Source organism: Staurois parvus, unplaced genomic scaffold (genome assembly GCF_062004578.1).
Source record: "Staurois parvus isolate SC_StPar_1 unplaced genomic scaffold, SC_StPar_1.0 ptg000929l, whole genome shotgun sequence".
Lineage (NCBI taxonomy): Eukaryota > Metazoa > Chordata > Amphibia > Anura > Ranidae > Staurois > Staurois parvus.
The window spans coordinates 1,782,070-1,803,136 of record NW_028318725.1 but is presented as its reverse complement, the minus strand read 5'-3'; positions in this window follow the sequence as shown (position 1 = coordinate 1,803,136).

The window sequence follows — 21,067 nt, the reverse complement described above, 5'->3', positions numbered from 1 at the left end:
GAAACAGAGGGCCCTGTTCATTAGAGCTTACAATCTAGAAGGAAGGGTTGAGTGATACAAAAGGTAATAGCTGTGGGGGATGAGCTCATGGAGGAAATAAAAGGCAGTTTACTAGTTAGAAGCAGGATAGGCTTCTTTAAAGAGAATGGTTTTCAGGGATCGTCTAAAGGTAGATAGATTAGGAGATAGCCAGACAGATTGGAGTAGGGAGTTCCATAGGATGGGAGAAGCTCGGGAAAAGTCCTGGAGGCAAGCATGGAAGGAGGTGACACGTAAACTTTTAATATTTTCCTTGCATATGATTGGGTTTTCTTTCCAAAGTTAATTTTCACTTTGTTTTAGCACATTCCCTAAGATAATTAGAGCATATTCACCTTCAAAGTTAAAGTTTACTCTTTTAGAAAATCAAGCTGGATTGATTTTCGTGTCAGCAACAAAAAAGAAACACTCATGTATACAAACTCTTAGGGTGACATTTAGGGTTGCCACCTCATCCCTTTAAACCTGAACACATATTTATTAAACAGGTTCTGAGGCTAGTTAATGCAGATAAGGCACTAAGCGAGTTTATTACCACCTTAATCAGCCACAGAACCTGTGTAATTAATATATGTTTGGGTTTAAAGGGATAAGGTGGCAACCCTAGTGACATCAGACGTTTATAGAGTTGTATTCTTAATTACTTTTTTTAATGCACTACATAACAACAAGAGTGCGTGATCATTTTGATGGATGGGATGCGGTACAGCATCTCTACCCTTACTGAAACTGTTCAGCAGCATTTCATTTTTATAAATGTGATGCTACTGGCACCTCACCTATGAATCACTTGATGATCAGTCCTCTGTGCTTCACATGATCACATCAAGTGCTTATAGAGTTGTGTTCTTCATTACTTTTTTCTAATGCATTACATGGTAATAGATGGGTGTGGATCACTGTGATGGATGGGGCTCAGTACAGCATTGCTGCCACTACTGAAACTGTTCAGTAGCATATGATTTGTGGCTCTACAGGCACCTCATCTAAGAGCCTCTTGTTGATCAGTCCTCTGCATCACAGGATGACATCAGACGCTTATAGAGTTGTGTTCTTTATTAGTTTTTGTAATACGTTACATTGGGGTTGATTTACTAAAACTGAAGAGTGTAAAATCTAGTGCAGCACTGCATGGTAGCCAATCAGCTTCCAGTTTTTTTTTTTTGTCAAAGCTTAATTGAACAAGCTGAATCTGGTTACCATGCACAGCTGCACCAGATTTTGCAATCTCAACTTTTAGTAATTCAACCTCATAGTAACAAGAGGTTGTGAGTATTTTGATGGATGGAGCTCAATACAGTATTTCTGCCATCACTTAAACTGTTCAGTGTCATTTAATGTTGTCAGATGAGGCGCTGCGCTACTAGTACCTCACAGAAGAGTTCTTGCTGATCAGTCCTCTGTGCATCACAATGACTTTTATGTGACCTAACACAGGTATTTTAGCTACCTGACTCTGCAACTCATTTTGCTTAGGGCAGAACAGTGTCACAGGGGAAATTTTCATGTCAGTGATTTTTTTCATGGAAAGTTGCAGCATGCAAATTTCTTACTGAGCTTGCAGATACATAGGGATAAAGTCACCAGGACATGCCGTGATCTTATCAGATCTGCAGAATTATTATAGGAGAAGACTGTGCAGGAATGTAGGCATGACAAACTTTAGTGTGACACTATCCTCAGTAACATGATTAATAGCTCATTCTTGAGATTGTTGAATGATTTTTATTGTAAACTCTGTTAGGCCTTGTGCACACAGGTGTTAAAAAGGTAGGCTGCTGCACTGGTCATACTCAGTAAAGCAGGCCATAGAAGAGTCGAAAAATGAACAAAATTTGTGTCGATTGTCCAATCGTTCGTTTTTCACATCATTAGTGTGCAACACTCAATTTTTGTGCCACAATTCAAAGTGTCTGATCTAAAATGCTATGTTTTTTTGAAAATTTAAACAATTGATGGCATAATCGTATAAGCTTTCTACCTTTTTTGATCAACAGAACTTTCATTTTTCGACTTGTCCATGGTCTGCATAACTGCTCAGCTGATGCTTGGGCTCAAAAGGTGTATTGAACCTCTCAAGCACTATGTCACAGTAAAATGTACATTGTCCACGAACTTAAATTAGGTTGGGGAATGTTGCACTTTATTTTAATGGCTCCCCCAAGCTGGATACTCTGCTAGGAGATCCTTGACAGCTGAGTGGAACTTGTTGTGGAAGCCGCATTTGATGGATGTATGTCTACATCCTTCACATTTGGACTGGCCCCAATATTGCAACATTATGTAACAATTTCATTTAGTAGAACACACTGAAGAAAAAGGTAAATACTGCATGCATGGGGGAGTCTGATGCCATTGCCTCCTAAGGCTTTCCTGGTCACTATTTTTTGTTTCTGTATGTTTTTTACTCTAGTCCTAATAAGCTGTGTTTGCTGTAAGCGGAATCAGATTCATGTGTCTAAAAAAGAGGTATTTCTTATCAAATCCATTTGTGCAATCTCTGTACCCTTAAGTCCTATCTATATTTTGTATTCTTTTTTCTTTTTGGATTTCTTCAGTCAGATTCCTTACTTTAAAATCTGATTTAAAAGATTCAGATTTCAATGTTCCAAGATGTGAGGGTCACAATAGGGTTGATTTACTAAAGGAGTATAGCATGTTCACTTTGCAAAGTGGTTGTTAGCAATGAGACGATTCTTTGTTCATTTTGAATACCTAATCAAGTGTGAAGAAAATGTAAAAAAAAACAGGAGATTGGCTAGCTCTGGATTGGATATTTAGAGCAAACACAGCCTTGCAATACTTAGTAACATATGCTTAGCAAAGAAAAATGCACTTTGTAAAGTTAAAATTCACATTACAAAGTAAACATCCTCTGCCCCCTATTGTGTGTAGCACTGGGAGCTATTTATAAAAAAAACAACACAATGTAAAATGGAAGTTCTCCTGCCAGCTAAGGACATAAATTTGAGCTTTAGTTTTTGATTGGAGCTTGGAAAAAATGCTAACTGTAGTGGTTGCTATGGACAGAAACCTTTTATGTAAAAGTTGGGAAACTTATGTCTTTAGTGCTACTAAAACATTCCAGTGTTTGCCTTTTTTGTTGGTGGAAGCACACATACTCTGCCATCTAACACACAGCTTTTTTACTCATAAAGACATACTACATGTATGCCCCTTTGCTCAACTGCATCAGCAATGCATTAAAACAAAGATTAGAGTTCACCTAAATGTGTACATGCCTGTATTCCATGCAAAGACTGCCAGTTTTCTGGATACTCCTTTTATCTTAATGTGGGCCTTGTACCCGTGCAATTCTTTGTAACCATGATATGTACATGTGCTGCTTTACATTTTCTGTTCTGTGTTGCAAACGTTAATAAAATATATTGGACAAAAAAAGAAAGTATGTGGTTTGTTTATTTCAGTTTCCAAAAGTGCTGCATGCTATATGGACCGAATTGAGTAACTACTGATGACAGGTGCAAGTGTTCACCTTTTCTACAACCTTTTCCACAGTCGTTTTCTGTGAACTTGTATAAAAGCATAATTTTAACAGTAAACATTAAAAGAATTTAGAATTTACTTAATCCTTATTATAATAATGAAATCCGCTTCAAAGACAGAGGGTAGCTGAAACATTGAAAGAATTTAGATTTTATTTAATACAGATTGTAATTTTGAAATTCCCCTCCAAGTGATAGGAAATATGTGTAATTTACCACTGAAAAAACAAATAACTGAGGAGTGCTCTAATAAGATAATTAAAATAAAATACCAAGCTAACAAATGCTTTTACAATATTGAACTAACATTAATTTGCAGATTGCTTGTTTACAAGACACTAAAAGACTTGAAATAACTGTATGCAGACTTTTCTGGAGAATTAATTTAGAAACTAGTGTATGAATAAAAGTAGACTTTCACATCTGCAGATGTTTAGTAGATAAATAAATCAATTAGAAGAATTACATAGAAATAAATATATTTCAAGTTAAATATCAATAGGCATTTTGCATCTACTCACATCTGCAAAAAATACTCTTGAAGTGGACCTTTCTTTAAAAATTGTGTAATTGATAAATCATTAGAGAAGTATAAAGTTTAAAGTACCTTTTGTCTTGTCATGAATAAAAATGCTGCTAATTGTAACGTAAAGGCAAGACAAATATACCAATGTCTGGGGCAACCAGCATTAGTTAGAGTATTTCACATTATGAAAGACTGCAAAGTCTATTGTTTGGTAATTAAAAAGGCTCTGTCTGGTAGATTTGCCAGAGATAGGAAGATTGTGGAGGAGCAATCGTTGTGCAGTCCAGCTGGACTGGAAGTGGGGCCTGCATATTTAATAGGTAAATATGCCTATCCCCCTGTGTGCATATAAATAGATTTAACATTTTTATATATATATATATATGTATATATATATTTGCATAAAAACGATGAAAACACATTGCTAAAATTATTACATGCATATCTAAAAATAAAATTTAAAACTACAATTAAAGTAAATATGTCATGAGAGAAACATGGAGGATGTCATTGCTGACTGCTACAGAAAATGCCAGTCACCTAGTTTACTTATTGGTCCATAGGCCTTATACTTGACCTATAACAAGGGTGTAGAAAAGAACTTTTGACTTTCTTGATCTGATTTCTTGTTTCTGCCAAAAGAGGAGCATAATACCCAGGCAACGAGCATTTTCAGAAATTGATCAGCAATAGTAGTACTTTGCTTTAGCACCAGGTAACAGTTACACATTAATATAGCCTCTGAATGCATTAAACAAATCTTTTTTTTACATTTTGGATAGAGTAAAGGAGGGTTATAACCTCTGTCAGAATTTTTTGCCATCTGTGTCCAGTTGGGGAGAGTTAACTTCACTTCCTGTCCCATAACCAAAGAGGAAGTGAGAGGAAATCCCCCAGATCACCAGACCTAGAGTCCCCATTGGAAGAATTCACCTCTATTACTTTTCTGGGGACAATGCAACATTTGGGATTTTTTTTTTTACTTTCACTTTCAATGATAATAGTAAAAAGGACAAATAGAGAAGGTGAATCTCCCTAACAGGGCACAGACAGCAATAAAAACCTAATAAGTGTTCTAATCCATCTCTACTTTAGTTATACTTTAAGACTCAGCAGCTGCTTAGATAGTTTTGTGCTTAGTTGAACTAAAATTTTATGTGAACAAAATCCAGTACAACTACATTTAAAGAACTAAACAAATGTTTTTGTCCTCCCTTTTAACTTATGGAGAGGTTTGCTGTAATAATTGGGCACAAAGGGAAGAAAGCTGACAGCTGTCATGTGACAATATAACCTGCATGTCAAGCAGGTAGAAATTACTTTTAACTTTAGTGATCAAAGCCATTCACTCCTCCTGTTGTTTTTTTTCACCTAAAAAAGTACAGTTTTGTGTAGATTGTAAGTATCCAAGAGCCTACCCAGTTATATGTTCAACTCAAATGAAAACCTGAAGATTCTTATTTGTAAAAAATGGTAGCACAGTTTATTTTCTAATATTGGAAGGAAATATGTATAGCCTGTTATGAGTGTGTAAAAGGTTTAAAGGAATGATTTTTGGATTTGTACATATTTGGAACTTAGGTAAATATGAAATATTGCATATTAATAGTTTGTTTTTTTTCATGTGCAGCCTGCAAATGGTACACACAGCTCCTTTTAATGTTTTCCAGGGTCTCTTTAGTTCCTATGGTAAAAAAGCCTGTCTACAAAGCTCAGTAGATCAAGCTGTGAATTAACAAGTTAATTAATTAAGGCAGGATTTCAGTCAGTATTCCTGAAAGACCATAACCATTGCATTCTCACGATTAAATGTTTGTGAAAATTACTTACAGTTTAAAAATTTGTTAAAAACTTGTATAAAACATCAGTTTAAACCTATAATTAAAATGCAATTGACCCAAAAGCATTCATTTACATTTAGAAAAGAGCTATTATCCAACATAATAGCAGGATATTTACAATATAGTTGTATAGCAGTGGATGCCTTATTACAAGGATGTCAAACTCAGTTTCATCATGGGCCACATCAGCATTATGGTTGTTTTCAAAGTGCCAGTTGTATCTATAAGACTAGTTGTCCAGAGCGCTCCACCCCCCCTTACAGATTTTAAAGCCCCCCACTATCAGAAGTCAGGAGTCCCCCACCCTCTCTTACATTACCTTGTGCTGCTATCCAGATGAAGTGGAGTGCAGTGTCTGGAGGAGGACCAGAGGATAGCTGGAGTCAGCTGCCAGAGTCTGTTGAATGCTGATACCAGGAAAGGTGGAGGGGAGGGAGTGCTGCAGCTGCACAGAGAAACACAGGATCTGTAGGAGTTTTCTCCTTCTCTCTGCTTCCAACTGCTAAGATGGGAGGCAGAAATGAGCCTTTCTCCGTAGCTGCACAGATCTGGCAGAGGTGTTCGGTCCTCCTCTTTGCTATCCACTGCTGCGACAAGGAAAGGGTGGTGACGAGGGGGGTGCCGCAGCTGCAGGAGAGGTGTGAGGGCCACCTGAAATGACCTTGCTGCCCAGATTCAGCTCGAGGGCCTTGTGTTTGACACATGTGCCTTATTAAAGTAAAAAACACAGCCTACTTTTAGAAACACATGAAATGGAAGTCACTTTTTTCAGTTGTTCTCTATAGCACGGTTATCTATACATTAGCAATATAAAAACGTGTATTGCATTACAGATGTAGACTAGCTACTTGCTGACAAGTGAGAGTAACTGTGCATATAAAGAAAATGTAAAGTTGTCCACATATGTCCTTTCAGTTTTCTGGAAGTACTGTCATAAAATTATAATGGCATTTTATGTTACCATTTTAAACACAAATAATGTTCAGACTCTGACATAAGTTAAATAAACCCATGCTGCACACAGACATTCTTGTTTGATGTTTTTTGAACAATTCAAAGTGTTACACAGAAAATAAACAGAGATCGAGGAAAACCCAAGCTGCAAGATATTAATTGATTTACTATTGCTTGTGGACCTTGCTACCTTGTGGACATCTAAATGGTCACCGCATTTATGAAGCTCTAGATGCCTGACACTAATCTGGCAAAGCAGCCTGGTGTAGGAACACGATGGTTGTTTTGAATGCTGCTTTGGCTTCCAAAAATCTGCTAGCTAGGTAGCGGTTGTCCATTTTTTTTTAACTGAGTTTGTACATGGACTGATTGCTTTTCAAGCAAAAGATTGATAGCTATAAGCAAGGTCATATACATCTCCAAATTACAGTACTTTGTGTGAAAACATGGTTAACAGACCGGAATCCAACACAGTGCTGATTGCAAGCAAGACAGAATAGTGGCCGCATGCAGCTATATTTTTTTGTTAAATTTGTGTCTGTCCACCACTAAATAATCGGTGCTCTGGCACATGGAGGAAGTGTCCTGAGGAAATAATAGAGGGTGACATTACTGCATTCCTTTCTTAACATCTTTATCTCTTGCTGTTTTTCTGATGCTTAAGCTACAATGCTGTATAATTAGTCATCTATAACATTCATGACATCCCAAAATGACCCAAGTGACTCTATCAAGAACTAACTCAGGGAGACAGACAAATGGCAACACCCATAACTCTGTCTTGATAGAGTCCCTTGGGTCAGTTTGTGATGTCATGGTATACTTGGGAGCTTTTCCTAAAGCTTGTTATTTTTCTTTCCCAAAAAAATCTGAGCCACAATCTACAATCTTGAGTAGCTCAATATCACACTATACCTACAATTATTGCCAGATTGTCTAGATGCCTTACTTTTCCCTGGAAATATGAATTACTCATAGGCAAAATGGTGTGATGTATTCTGGAAGGTATTTTCACCAAATTTCTGGACCAAATATGATCTGTCTATAATGCAGAGAGAAGCATGGAGGTTAAGTGATGATTTCACTGGATCTAAAATTAGGCATGTTTAATAATGGTTAAAAATAATTTCTTGCAAGGCACCATGTCCTAATACTAATGTAAAAGTGCCTCTCCATCACATTCAGCAGGGTGGATTTGATTTAAATCAAACTGATTTAAATCACGATTTAAATCACGATTTAAATCACTAGTCAGTAAGGCTTGATTTAAATCCTAGTTTTCTACATGAAGACTAATTCTTGCTGGTATAACTTTAATATGCAAGTAGATGAAGATTTTTAGAATAACAACTTTTCATATTAGTTTTTTTATCCCCAGTTTAATAGGTTAATCATTCATATTTGGACAACTTTTCTGTTGTACTTTGGGAGGGCAAAAATAATCATTACCTTAATAACAATTTAAATAGATTTATTCAACTAAAACAATAACATTCCAGCATATGTTATTTGCTTAAACAAACATCCATGTTTGTTAACTAATTTGGCTAAACAAAATATATATATTTTAAGAAACTTAGACTGTCAGCCCCTTCCTCCTCACACTTAGTTTCACTTTCTTCTTGTGCAGATCTATTCCACTCCAAACAATCAGAAAAATATTGTTTCTATTCTATTCACTGAACTTCTTGAAACTTAGCACTGAAGGGGTTGATTCTGTATTCATAGGTTTGTAGAAGTTAGGATTAAGGTCTTTTTCTTAACTCTGTTCATGTTATAATGTTATATAAAGAGGCATGTGATCTCCGCTGAGTCAAATTCAGTTTTGAGAACTGCAAAAGTAAACCAAGCATCTGTGATAGTATCTTGTAGGCAGAGAAACTGCCCAATAATCTTACAAAAACCTCTGGAAGAGCATGACATTGTGAATGGATTAATGGAATTTATTTACCAAAAAATTTAAACATATACAGCCTTATTCTACATAATTAAAAAACTAATCTTTATTTCATGATGGAATAACCTTTGGATGGAAATATATTTTCCTCAAAAAGCATTTTATTAAAAAAAAATCCGATTTAAATAAAAAAAATCAGATTTAAATAAAAAAAATCCGATTTTTTTTATTTTTTAAAAAAAATCATTGATTTTTATCCACCCTGACATCCAGTCTCCCAAAAAGGATTTGGGGTTTGTAAGGTGGCTTATAGTGGAGTATGGAGGCACCCTTTATAATAAAAGGGCCCTAGATAGCCACCCTTAGTTCAGGGGTGCATTAGTTTATTTACGTAAACATTCCCAAAGAGTTAAATATAAATAAACACCTTGACAAAGTACTTCAATTGAAAGACAGTGCACAGACCCAATAACAATTTATCAATGTCCCCTATTGTAATTCATAGTCAATCACTTTACCCAGTGATGCAATCTACATTAATCTTGAAGTCTCATCAACCATCAATCTGTTCTTAATCACTACTGCTACATGACAGATTTCCAGTTACAGTAATACAGGAAAAAAACAAGGTGATGTTGTTAACCAAGTTAAGAGGTTTGCTATGAAGTTGGTTGGAAAGAAGAGAGAAAAATTATGTATGAAAACCCTTTGCCTTAAGCAGTAACAGCTCCCCACACCTGAATGTGTGATGTTACCAAGTGCAGACCAGATGTGGTTCCACACTGCCACCATGCCACACTCAACTTTTTGCAAAAGGAAGATGAATGCCATTGTAAAGGTACATTTTATATACACATATCTCCATTTGTACATTTTGGACAATTTCATGCTCCCAACTTTGTTGGACCAGTTTGGGGATGACCCCTTCCTATTCCAACATTACTGCGCACCAGTGCACAAAGCAAGGTCCATAAAGACACGGATGAGCAAGTTTGGAGTGGAGGAACTTGACTGGCCTGCACAATTTAGAGATGACCCCTTCCTGTTACAAAATGTCCTGACCTCAACCCGATAGAACACCTTTGGGATGAATTAGAGCAGAGACTGTGAGCAGGTCTTTTCATCTGACATTAGTGCCTGACCTCACAAATGCGCTTCTGGAAGACTGATCAAACGTTCCCATAGACACACTCCTAAACCTTGTGGACAGCCTTCCCAGAAGAGTTGCAGCTGTTATAGCTGTGAAGGGTGGGCCAACACAATATTTAATCCTACGGACTACGACTGGGATGCCATTAAAGTCCATGTGTATGTAAAGGCAGGCATCCCAATACTTTTGGCAATATAGGGTGTGTGTATGTATATATATATATATATATATACAATGGACATAAAGGGGTTTATTTACTAAAGCTGGAGAGTCCAAAATCAGACTCCCTTCTGCATAGAAACCAATCAGCTTCTAACCTCAGCTTGTTCAATGAAGCTTTGGCAATGAAACCTGGAAGCTGATTGGTTTCTATGCAGAAGGGAGTCTGATTTTGGACTCTCCAGCTTTAGTAAATAAACCCCAAAGAGTCTACACACCCCTGTTAAAATGTCAGGTTTCTGTGATGTAAAAAAAAAGGAAAAGAATAATTTCAGAACTTTTTCCACCTTTAATGTGACTTATAAACTGTACAACTCAATTGAAAAACAAACTGAAATGTTTTAGGAGGTGGAAGTAAACTTAAAAAACAAAAATAATGTGGTTGCATAAGTGTGCACACCCTCTTATAACTGGGGATGAAGCTATGTTCAGAATTAAGCAATCACATTCCAAATCATGTTAAATAGGAGTCAGTGCGCAACTGCCATCATTTAAAGGGCCTCTGATTAACCCCAAATAAAGTTCAGCTGTTCTAGTAGGTCTTTCCTGACATTTTCTTAGTCACATCCTACAGCAAAAGCCATGGTCCACAGAGAGCTTCCAAAGCATCAGAGGGATCTCATTGTTAAAAGATATCAGTCAGGAGAAGGGTACAAAATAATTTCCAAGGCATTAGATATACCATGGAACACAGTGAAGACAGTCATCATCAAGTGGAGAAAAAATGGAGCAACAGTGACATTACCAAGAACTAGACGGCCCTCCAAAATTGATGAAAAGACGAGAATAAACTGGTCTGGGAGGCTGCCAAGAGGCCTACAGCAACATTAAAAGAGCTGCAGGAATATCTGGCAAATACTGGCTGTATGGTGCACGTGACAACAATCTCCCGTATTCTTCATATGTCTGGCCTCTGCCGCTATGGGGAAGAGTGGCAAGATGGAAGTCTTTTCTTACGAAGAAAAACATCCAAGCCCGGCTAAATTTTGCAAAAACACATCTGAAGTCTCCCAAAAGCATGTGGGAAAATGTCTGATGAAACCAAGGTTGAACTTTTTGGCCATAATTCCAAAAGATATGTTTGGCGCAAAAACAACACTGCACATCACCAAAAGAACACCATACCCACAGTGAAGCATGGTGGTGGCAGCATCATGCTTTGAGGCTATTTTTCTTCAGCTGGACCTGGGGCGTTAGTCAAGGTAGAGGGAATTACAAACAGTTCCAAATACCAGTCAATATTGGCACAAAGTGAAAATATGTTTAGACAAGCGCTTCTCGAGATGTGAATAATATCACATTAAAAACCAGACCATCTCTCCTTACTATAATCTTACCGTGTCAAAAGAAAACATACAAAATTATATATTATAACAAATGAGAACAATTATCTTCAATATCATCACATCCATATCATACAGTATCTCACACCCCTCACATTTTTGTAAATATTTGATTCTATCTTTTCATGTGACAACACTGAAGAAATGACACTTTGCTACAATGTAAAGTAGTGAGTGTACAGCTTGTCTAACAGTGTAAATTTGCTGTCCCCTCAAAATAACTCAACACACAGCCATTAATGTCTAAACCACTGACTACAAAAATGAGTCCACCCCTGAAGTGAAAATGTCCAAATTGGGCCCAATTAGCCATTTTCCCTCCCTGGTGTCATGTGACTTGTTAGTGTTACAAGGTCTCAGGTGTGAATGGGGAGCAGGTGTGTTAAATTTGGTGTTATCGCTCTCACTCTCTCATACTGGTCACCAGAAGTTCAACATGGCACCTCAGAGCTCTATGCTGGTAATATTATAAACCAACTAATAAGCAGTGGCTCTGGGAGCAATGATCTGCAGGAATGCTGACAGTCTCCACACCTCTATGGATAAATCCTCATACATATGTATACCATGTGAAAGGAAGAGAAGAGGAACCTTCATAGCGTAAAACCATTAAAATAATTTTTTATTTAAAAAGCATAAACCGTACTCACAAAGTATCATAGCCGACACCAGCAGTAACAGCATATGTAAACCAAATGGATCAGCGAACACTGGAGGCTTACCCGTACGTAGTGACATCACATCCAAAGCTCCTCCCTACGCGTTTCGCCATTCGACGTCCTCCAGGAGCGGTCGATATATAATATTGCCACAAAACCTTTAGGCTTCTGCTAGAAAGCTAAACATGAAGAGGCACTTCATCTTTAAGTATGACAATGACCCAAAGCATACATCCTAATCAACAAAGGAATGGCCTCACCAGAAGACGATTAAAGTTTTAGAATGGCCCAGCCAGAGCCTAGACCTGAATCCGATCGAAAATCTGTGGGGTGATCTAAAGAAGGCTGCGAGATGTCCTCGCAATCTGACAGATTTGGAGTGTTTTTGCAAGGAAGAGTGGGAAAATTTTGCCAAGTCAAGATGAGCCAAGCAGATAGACTCATACCCAAAAAGACTTGAGTGCTGTACAGTTTATAGGTCACATTACAGGTGGAAAAAGTTCTGAAATGATTTATCTTTGACCCTGGACTTAATGAAGCACAGTGGACCAGCACCAGCAGATGACATGGCTCCCCAAATCAACACAGACTGTGGAAACTTCACACTGGACTTCAAGCATCTTGCAGTGTGTGCCTCTCAATTTTTCCTCCATACTCTGGGTCCTTGGTTTCCAAATGAGATGCAAAAGTTGCTCTCATCAGAAAAGAGGACTTTGGACCACTGAGCAACAGACCAGGTCTGTTTTTCTTTAGCCCAGATAAGACGCTTCTCACGTTGTTGGTTGTTTAGGAGTGGCTTGACAAGAGGAATACGACATTTGAAGCCCATGTCCAAGATTTGTCTGTGTGTGGTGGCTCTTGATGCACTGACTCCAGCCTCAGTCCACTCCTTGTGAAAGTCTCCAACACTTTTGAATGGCCTTTTCCTGACAATCTTCTCCAGGCTGCGGTCATCCCTGCTGCTTGTGCACCTTTTTCTTCCACACTTTTCCCTTCCATATAACTTTCTATTAATGTGCTTTGATACAGCACTTTGGGAACATCCACCTTCTTTTGCAATTACCTTTTGAGGCTTTCCCTCCTTATGGAGGGTGTCAATGATGGTTTTCTGCACAACTGTCAGGTCAGCAGTCTTTACCATGATTGTGATTACTACTGAACCAGACTGAGAGACCATTTAACCACTGGGCACTTATACCCCCTTCCTGCCCAGGACAATTTCCAGCTTTCAGCGCTGTCGCACTTTGAATGACAATTGCGCGGTCATGCAACACTGTACCCATATAAAATTTTTATCATTTTTTTGTGACAGAGAGAACTTTCTTTTGGTGGTATTTAATCACCTCAGGGTTTTTTATTTTTTCTTAAACAAACCAAAAACCACTGAATATTTTGAAAAAAAATGTTTTTTCTTAGTTTTTGTTATAAAATTTTGTAAATAAGTGATTTTTCTCCTTCACTGATGTGCGCTAATGAGGCTGCAGTGATGGGCACTGATAGGCTGCACTGATGGACACTGATAGGTGGCACTGATGGGCACTGATGAGGAGGCACTGGTAGGTGGCACTGATGGGCATTGACAGGCATCACTAATGGGCACTGAAAGGCAGCACTGATACATGGCACTGATATATGGTACTGATATATGGCACTGTTAGGTGGCACTGACTGGCACTGTTAGGCGGCACTGACTGACACTGATAGGTGGCACTGATGCACACTGATAGGCGGCACTGACTGGCGCTGATAAGCGGCACTGACGGACACTGATAGGTGGCACTGATTGGCAGCACTGATAGGCATTGATAGGTGGCACTGACTGGCACTGATGGATGACACTGAAAGGCAGCTCACATGGGCACTGATATGTGGCATTGATGTGCACTGGTATGCACTGATATGTGGCATTGATGTGGCACTGATCGGCACTGACAGCTGGCACTGTTGGGGCTACACTGATCATCAGGGCACACTGATCATCAGTGCCCTGATGATCAGTGTACACGTCCCCTCTGCGGGAAGCCGATTACCGGCTCTCCTCTCCTCTCGAGCTGTCAGCGTGACAGCTCGAGAGGAGGGAAATGCCGATCCTAGATTGTAAGCTCGAAAGAGCAGGGCCCTTAAATCCCTTGTGTTTTCTTTTGTTACTATATTGTCTCATGTTCTGTCCCTCACTATAATGTACAGTGCTGAGCAAACCTTTTAGCGCTATATAAATACTGTATAATAATAATAATAATTTCCCTGTTTACATGTGATCAGCTGTGATTGGACACAGCTGATCACATGACCGAGCCGACATCTTCGGCACTTTCCGTGATCGGTGATCCGCTGTGTCCGAGGGACACAGCGCACTGCCGATCGCCGCGCTGCGCGCTCCCTGAGCTGCGCATGCATGGTGAGAATGGGAGGACGTCATATGACGTCCTCTCAGAACGAGGGAACCACCTTGCGCCCGTCATTGGACTATATGGCGGGCGGGAGGTGGTTAAAGACTCAGGAACCCTTTGCAGGTGTTATGGCTTAATTAGCTGATTAGAGTGGGACACTTTGAGCCTAGAATATTGCACCTTTTCACAATATTCTAATTTTCTGAGATTGTGGATTTGGAGTTTTCAAGAGCTGTAAGCCATAATCATCACAATTATGACAAATCACGGCTTGAACTATCTTGCTTTGCATGTAATGTGTCTATCTCATATATTAGTTTCACCTTTTAAGTTGCCTTACTGAAATAAATGAACTTATGCACGATATTCTAATTTTTCGAGTTTCACCTGTGTGTATATATATATATATATATATATATATATATATATATATATACAGTGAAGGAAATAAGTATTTGCTTCCCTGTTGATTTTGAATGTTTGCCCACTCACAAAGAAATGATCAGTCTAAAAATGGAATGGTAGGTGCTTTGTAACGCTGAGAGACAGAATAGCAACAAAAAATTCAAAAGAAATGCATGTCTAACAAATTATGCACTGGTTTGCATGTTCATGAGGGAAATAAGTATTTGATCCCCTATCATTCAGCAGGATTTCTGGCTACCAGGTGTCTTTCATACAGGTAACAAGCTGAGATTAGAAGCAGTCTCTTAAAGGGAGTGCTGCTAATCTCATTTTGTTACCTGTATAAAAGACACCTGTCCACAGGAGCACTCAAACAATCATATTCCAAACTCTCCACCATGGCAAAGACCAAAGAGCTGTCCATGGATGTCAGGGACAAGATTGTAGACCTACACAAGGCTGGACTGGGCTACAAAACTATCGCCAAGCAGCTTCTTTGAGAAGGTGACAACAGTTAGTGCAATCATTCGCAAATGGAAGAAAGACAAAACAACTGTCAGTCTCCCTAGGTCTTTTGCACCATGCAAGATCTCACCTCATAGAGTGTCAATGATCATGAGAACAGTGAGGAATCATCCCAGAACTACACGTGAGGATCTTGTCAATGATCTCCAGGCAGCTGGGACCACAGTCACCAAGAAACAATTGGTAACACACTACATCGACTAGGATTGAAATCCTGCAGTGCCCGCAAGGTCCCTCTGCTCAAGAAAGCACATGTCTAGGCCCATCTGAAGTTTGCCATCGAACATCTGAATGATGCAGAGGAGGACTAGTTGAAAGTGTTGTGGTCAGATGAGACCAAAATCGAGCTCTTTGGCATCAACTCAACTCAACTCATCGTGTTTGGAGGTGGAGGAATGCTGCCTATGACCCTAAGAACACCATCCCAACTGTCAAACATGGTGGTGGAAACATTCTGCTTTGGGGGTTTTTTTCTGCTAAGGGGACAGGACAACTGCACTGCATCAAAAAGACGGTGGACGGGGCAATGCACCATTAAATCTTGGGTGAGAACCTTCTTCCCTCAGCCAGGGCATTGAAAATGGGTCGTAGATGGGTGTATCAGCATGACAATGACCTAAAACACACGGTCAAGGCAACAAAGGAGTGGCTCAAGAAGAACCACATTAAGGTCCTGGAGTGGCCTAGCCAGTCTCCAGACCTTAATCCAATTGAAAATCTGTGGAGGGATCTTAAAGTTTGAGTTGCCAAACATCAGCCACCAAACCTTAATGACTTGGAGAGGATCTGTGAAAACCTGGTGGCCAACTACAGGAAACGTCTGGCATCTGTGATTGCCAACAAGGGATTTGCCACCAAGTACTAATTAATGTTTTGTGAAGGGGATCAAATACTTATTTCCCTCATGAACATGCAAATCAGTGCATAATTTGTTAGACATGCATTTCTTTTGAATTTGCTGTTTTGTCTCTCAGTGTTACAATACACCTACCAATCGATTTTTAGTGGGCGAACATTCAGAATCAGCAGGGGATCAAATACTTATTTCATTCACTGTATGTATACTGTGGATATATATATATATATATATATATTATCATACCAGGGGTGGACTGACAACTCATGGGGCCCCCGGGCAATAGAGGATCATGGGGCCCCTGTGTCCTTGCCCAAACTCAAAAAAGCCTATGAAAAGTGTACCAGGGGCATCTCATGGGGCCCCGTACTGACCCAGGGCCCTCCAAATGGTCAGTCCGCCCCTGACACATACATATATATATATATATATATGTGTAAATGTGTGTGTGTGTACTATTTTTCAATTGTAAGTAAATAAAGCATTTGGTGGGTTTGATTAACACATATTATATATACATTATATTTCCTTATTATTCCTAAGTCCCCCCCTAAAAATTTAAATATATGTACGTGAGTCTATGTTTTAATAAAGATAACTCAAAATAGGTAATTTTGTAGTTTAGAATGTTTTATTTTGTTGAAATAAACTTTATATGAACAGCGGCAGTAGGTGATAATGGGAGATAATAGAGTGCCTCCATGACTGTTTTCCCAGAACCACCGGACAATGCTGCAGTACCTGGCCTGCAAGTAGTGTTTTTACAAAAATTGTGTGAAAGAAAGGGGGGAGTTGAAAGCAATTTTGTTCTGTCTGTTTCCAAGCTCCTACACTTACTAGCCTCTGTTAATGCTCATTGCTTCTGTTTTCCCTCTCTAACCTATAACCTAGCTAGTAACTTGTTTTTCTTTTAGGCACAGTCAAAATTTAAGGTTCTATGAGAAGAGGCATCACTTACATTTGCATTGGTGCTTGATGGTTCAGAGTAGAGACAACTTACTTTGTTAAATAAATTAGCACTTACCTTACTGCATGAGGTCTAACTATGTGTTTATTTGAGTGTCTAGGTTTACAATCTTGAATCAGCCTTAAACCAACACCAGTCTAACTATGTTGCAACAAAATCCAAAGCAAAGCTATGGTGCCATATGTGCTATATTACAAATGTTTGGTCACAATATAACAAGTATATTTTGATGTGGGTGCATTTATTGCTTGTAATTACAAATTATGTCGTTTTCCAAAATAATCTATTGATTTGAATAATTTGAAATTAAACTCCAGTATGGAGCTGGCCATAGATTGTGTGAAATTTGGCTGGTTCATGATGAACCAATCAAACTTCGCTTAGCTGGCAGTCCTGTTTACACCTTCCCATCCAAAATGCTTTGATTGAAAAATTGCAGGGGCCTGTTGGAAAATGGTCAGTTGAACAGCGGCTGCATCCAATCAGACTGGATTGGGTGTTCTGACAGGCACTGGCTGTCAGAATGCAGTAGCCCAGCAGGGGGGTTCGCTCATCTTTGCTTAAAGTGTGGATGGAAGATCTTGATTTAGATTCTCACACACCTTCTGAGACGTTCACTGTATGAGCCAACAATAGTCCCCAGTAAAAAAAAAAGTTAGGCTTTGCTGCCTCTCTTGAAAATAGACTTAATCATCCATTATCTTTGTGCTATTTTTTAAATGTTTGTGGTGCATTACCGTGTTATTGTACAACTTTGTACCTATTCATAATGGTCTGCAATCAAAATAAACAGATGAAAGTCAGTTTGTGTAAGTACAAAAATCCTTTATTTAAGTCGGCATGACTAAGAAAAACAGTACTTTGTTAACATGAGCCAGTAATCTTCATCTTTAGTCATTTATTGACACACTGATGAAAATGAAAATCAAAGTTAGCTCTGAAGTCATTACAAAATGACTGTAGAAAACAAAGGGTAGTCAGGCAGATTTGCTTTTAATTGCTTAGAATTTTCATAAACAAATATTTCCCAATCTATGCCGTCTTTTACATTCACACTTGGCAGTCATGATTCCAGGTGTTTTATGTGCTCACCAATAAATTATCACCTAGCAATGAGAATCCATTCCTTCACACAATTGTACAAATCTCAGATAGCTTTGTGTGTATATAACATTTGTATGACCTCCTTTTAGGATTAGTTGTAATGTTACACAAATAAAGCATCATGAGCTCTGTTCCAGAACTTAACTAAAGTCCATAACGGTGTAAAAATGTAGATTTTAATTGAAATATTTTGTTTTTGTCTTTGCAAATCTTTAAAGTAATGGAAATTCTAACATGTAAGGAAATTCTAACATGCTGCAGGTCTAAGGGTCTTTTTAACCTCCTCGGCGGTATGATTCTTTCCGATTTTTTGTGCTGAAAGCGGTATCAGTTTTTTGCATGGAAATATGTAGTTTTTTTAATTGTAGGCTGTAATTTTTAGGAATAACTCACTGAAATCTGTACGAACAAGAGTCTAGTAAACATTCCGGATATGATAGAACTTGAAACACGAAATCATAAATTATAATTTAATAAATAATCATAAAAAATAATAATATAATAATAATAAATTTAATTCAATAATATAATCAAACCAAAAACACTGAAATTTGAAATACAGAGGCAAATTCGCACATCGCTGAGCAAAGTCGCAAAATCGTTTTCAGTGTCTGATGACAAATTTCCCCTCGAATCATCACTCAATTCTGCAAGTGGTTCTGATTTACTATCGCTGTTCTAAAACCGCTTTTGACGTAAAGGGACACTTTTTGGACGCCATGGACTTTTCTAAGTTTCCAGGCAGAAAGAACAGTCAAAATGCAGGCAGGGCACAGGACAAAGCAGTAGGGACAAAATATATGTGAAATGCATTGAAACAGCAATGACAGCAAAAATGACATTTTTTAAAAATTTCAAATTTCCCGCCGGTTCCGGCGCCTGTACGTCCCGACGTCACAGGGACCAGAACACGGAAGCCGGATGCCGGCATCGGCCAGAGGAGGGAGGAGATGGCCGAGGACGCTGCAGGGGACACATCGCGGGAGCGAAGGACAAGGTAAGTGCTGCAGGGACCCCCTGAGCAACACCGCATGGTAAGCCCGAGTGTAGCTCGGGGTTACCGCTCTTGGTACTCAAATTTCACCCCGAGCTACACTCGGGAAAACCGCTAAGAAGGTTAACATGTTGCACTGAATTTTACCTTGTGTTTTTTAAATGTGTACAGGCTGAATCAGGGGTCAGAATACTAACATTTTTTTTTGATAGGCACATTGTATTAACATTATTTTTTGTGTATTGTGCTGCCTACATTTTTCCTCAATGCACATGTTACAGAGTGTTCTTACCAGGGGCAGACTGACAACTCATGGGGCCCCGTGCAATTGGGGATCATGGGGCCCCCGTGTCCTTGCCCAAACTCAAAAAAGCCTATGAAAAAGGTACCAGGGGCATCTCATGGGGCCCCCTACTGACCCCGGGCTCTTGGGCAGTGCCCGAGTTTCCAAATGATCAGTCCACCCCTGGTTCTTACATTGATCAACACATCACTGCAGCTCTGTGAATATTTTTATGCTGTCTGTGTCTGGCCTGGGGAGATCTCCCCTTACTTCCTGTCTAGGTGACCATTGTGACACAGAACAAGGAGCTAGGAAAAAAAATGGTTCTTCAATCATAAAAAAAAAAGAAATAAAGATCAGCAACTATATATATTGGAACTGCTGACAAGGCCAGTTCTGGTTCCTGGTGCTGACATGTTTTCTGTGGGAAGCCGGCTGTGATTCCTTACAGCTTCACAGCCAGCTCCCCACTGTGCAGTTGTGCTGCACTTTGTAAATGGACTCACAGCCTCCTGGGTCTTGTGCATTATTAATTTTTATGGCAAATTTCAATTTAGTTTTAGTCATGGTGTTTTGACTAAAATGCTATTATAGTTTTAGTTTTGGACGTATTTTTGTCGACTAAAATCTCCAGTACATTTCAGTTAACTAAAATCTCCAGTACATTTCAGTTGACTAAAATCTCCAGTACGTCAGTTGACTAAAATCTCCAGTACATTTTAGTTAACTAAAATCTCCAGTACATTTTAGTTGACTAAAATCTCCAGTATTCTATCGGCAAGCTGTATTGGCTGAGACTCCATCTGTTTGCCTTCTGCCTGGGAGTTCTGGAACAAATCCCTGCAAATAACAGTAGAGGATCTCCTCTGTTGGATTCCTGTCTGTTTCCCCTGCCAGCAAGGCAGCAGAGCTTAATACTGTGTAAAATAAAATCCTCTCCAGACCATCCAGTTCTCTGCCCTGTGCACTCCCTCACTCCCATTTACTTCCCCATCCCCACTTGCAGGTCACCTCCCCATCCCCAAAGTATAATGCACCCTGCCCTGTGCATGCCCTCACTCTCATTTACTTCCCCATCCCCACTTGCAGCTTGGCCTTGAAGCCAACAGAGTTTAAAGTTTTTTGTTTTTCTTTATATTTTAAAGTTGCACTTCTGGTTGTCAAAAAGCAAAATATGTGTTTGCTTATGAAACCTGGTTTTATTTATAAAGACATTATATATCACAATGGCTAGATTTTTGTCTACAGTGCATGTTCAAACCTTGATACCATAAATAACCCCATGCTATTAGATTTTTACTGCAGGAATATATGAGTCTGGAAATTCTAGAGAAATGCTTAAGAATGCATTACAATTAAACTAAACCCATTAGATTTTAGTTGACTAAAATGTACTGGAGATTTTAGTC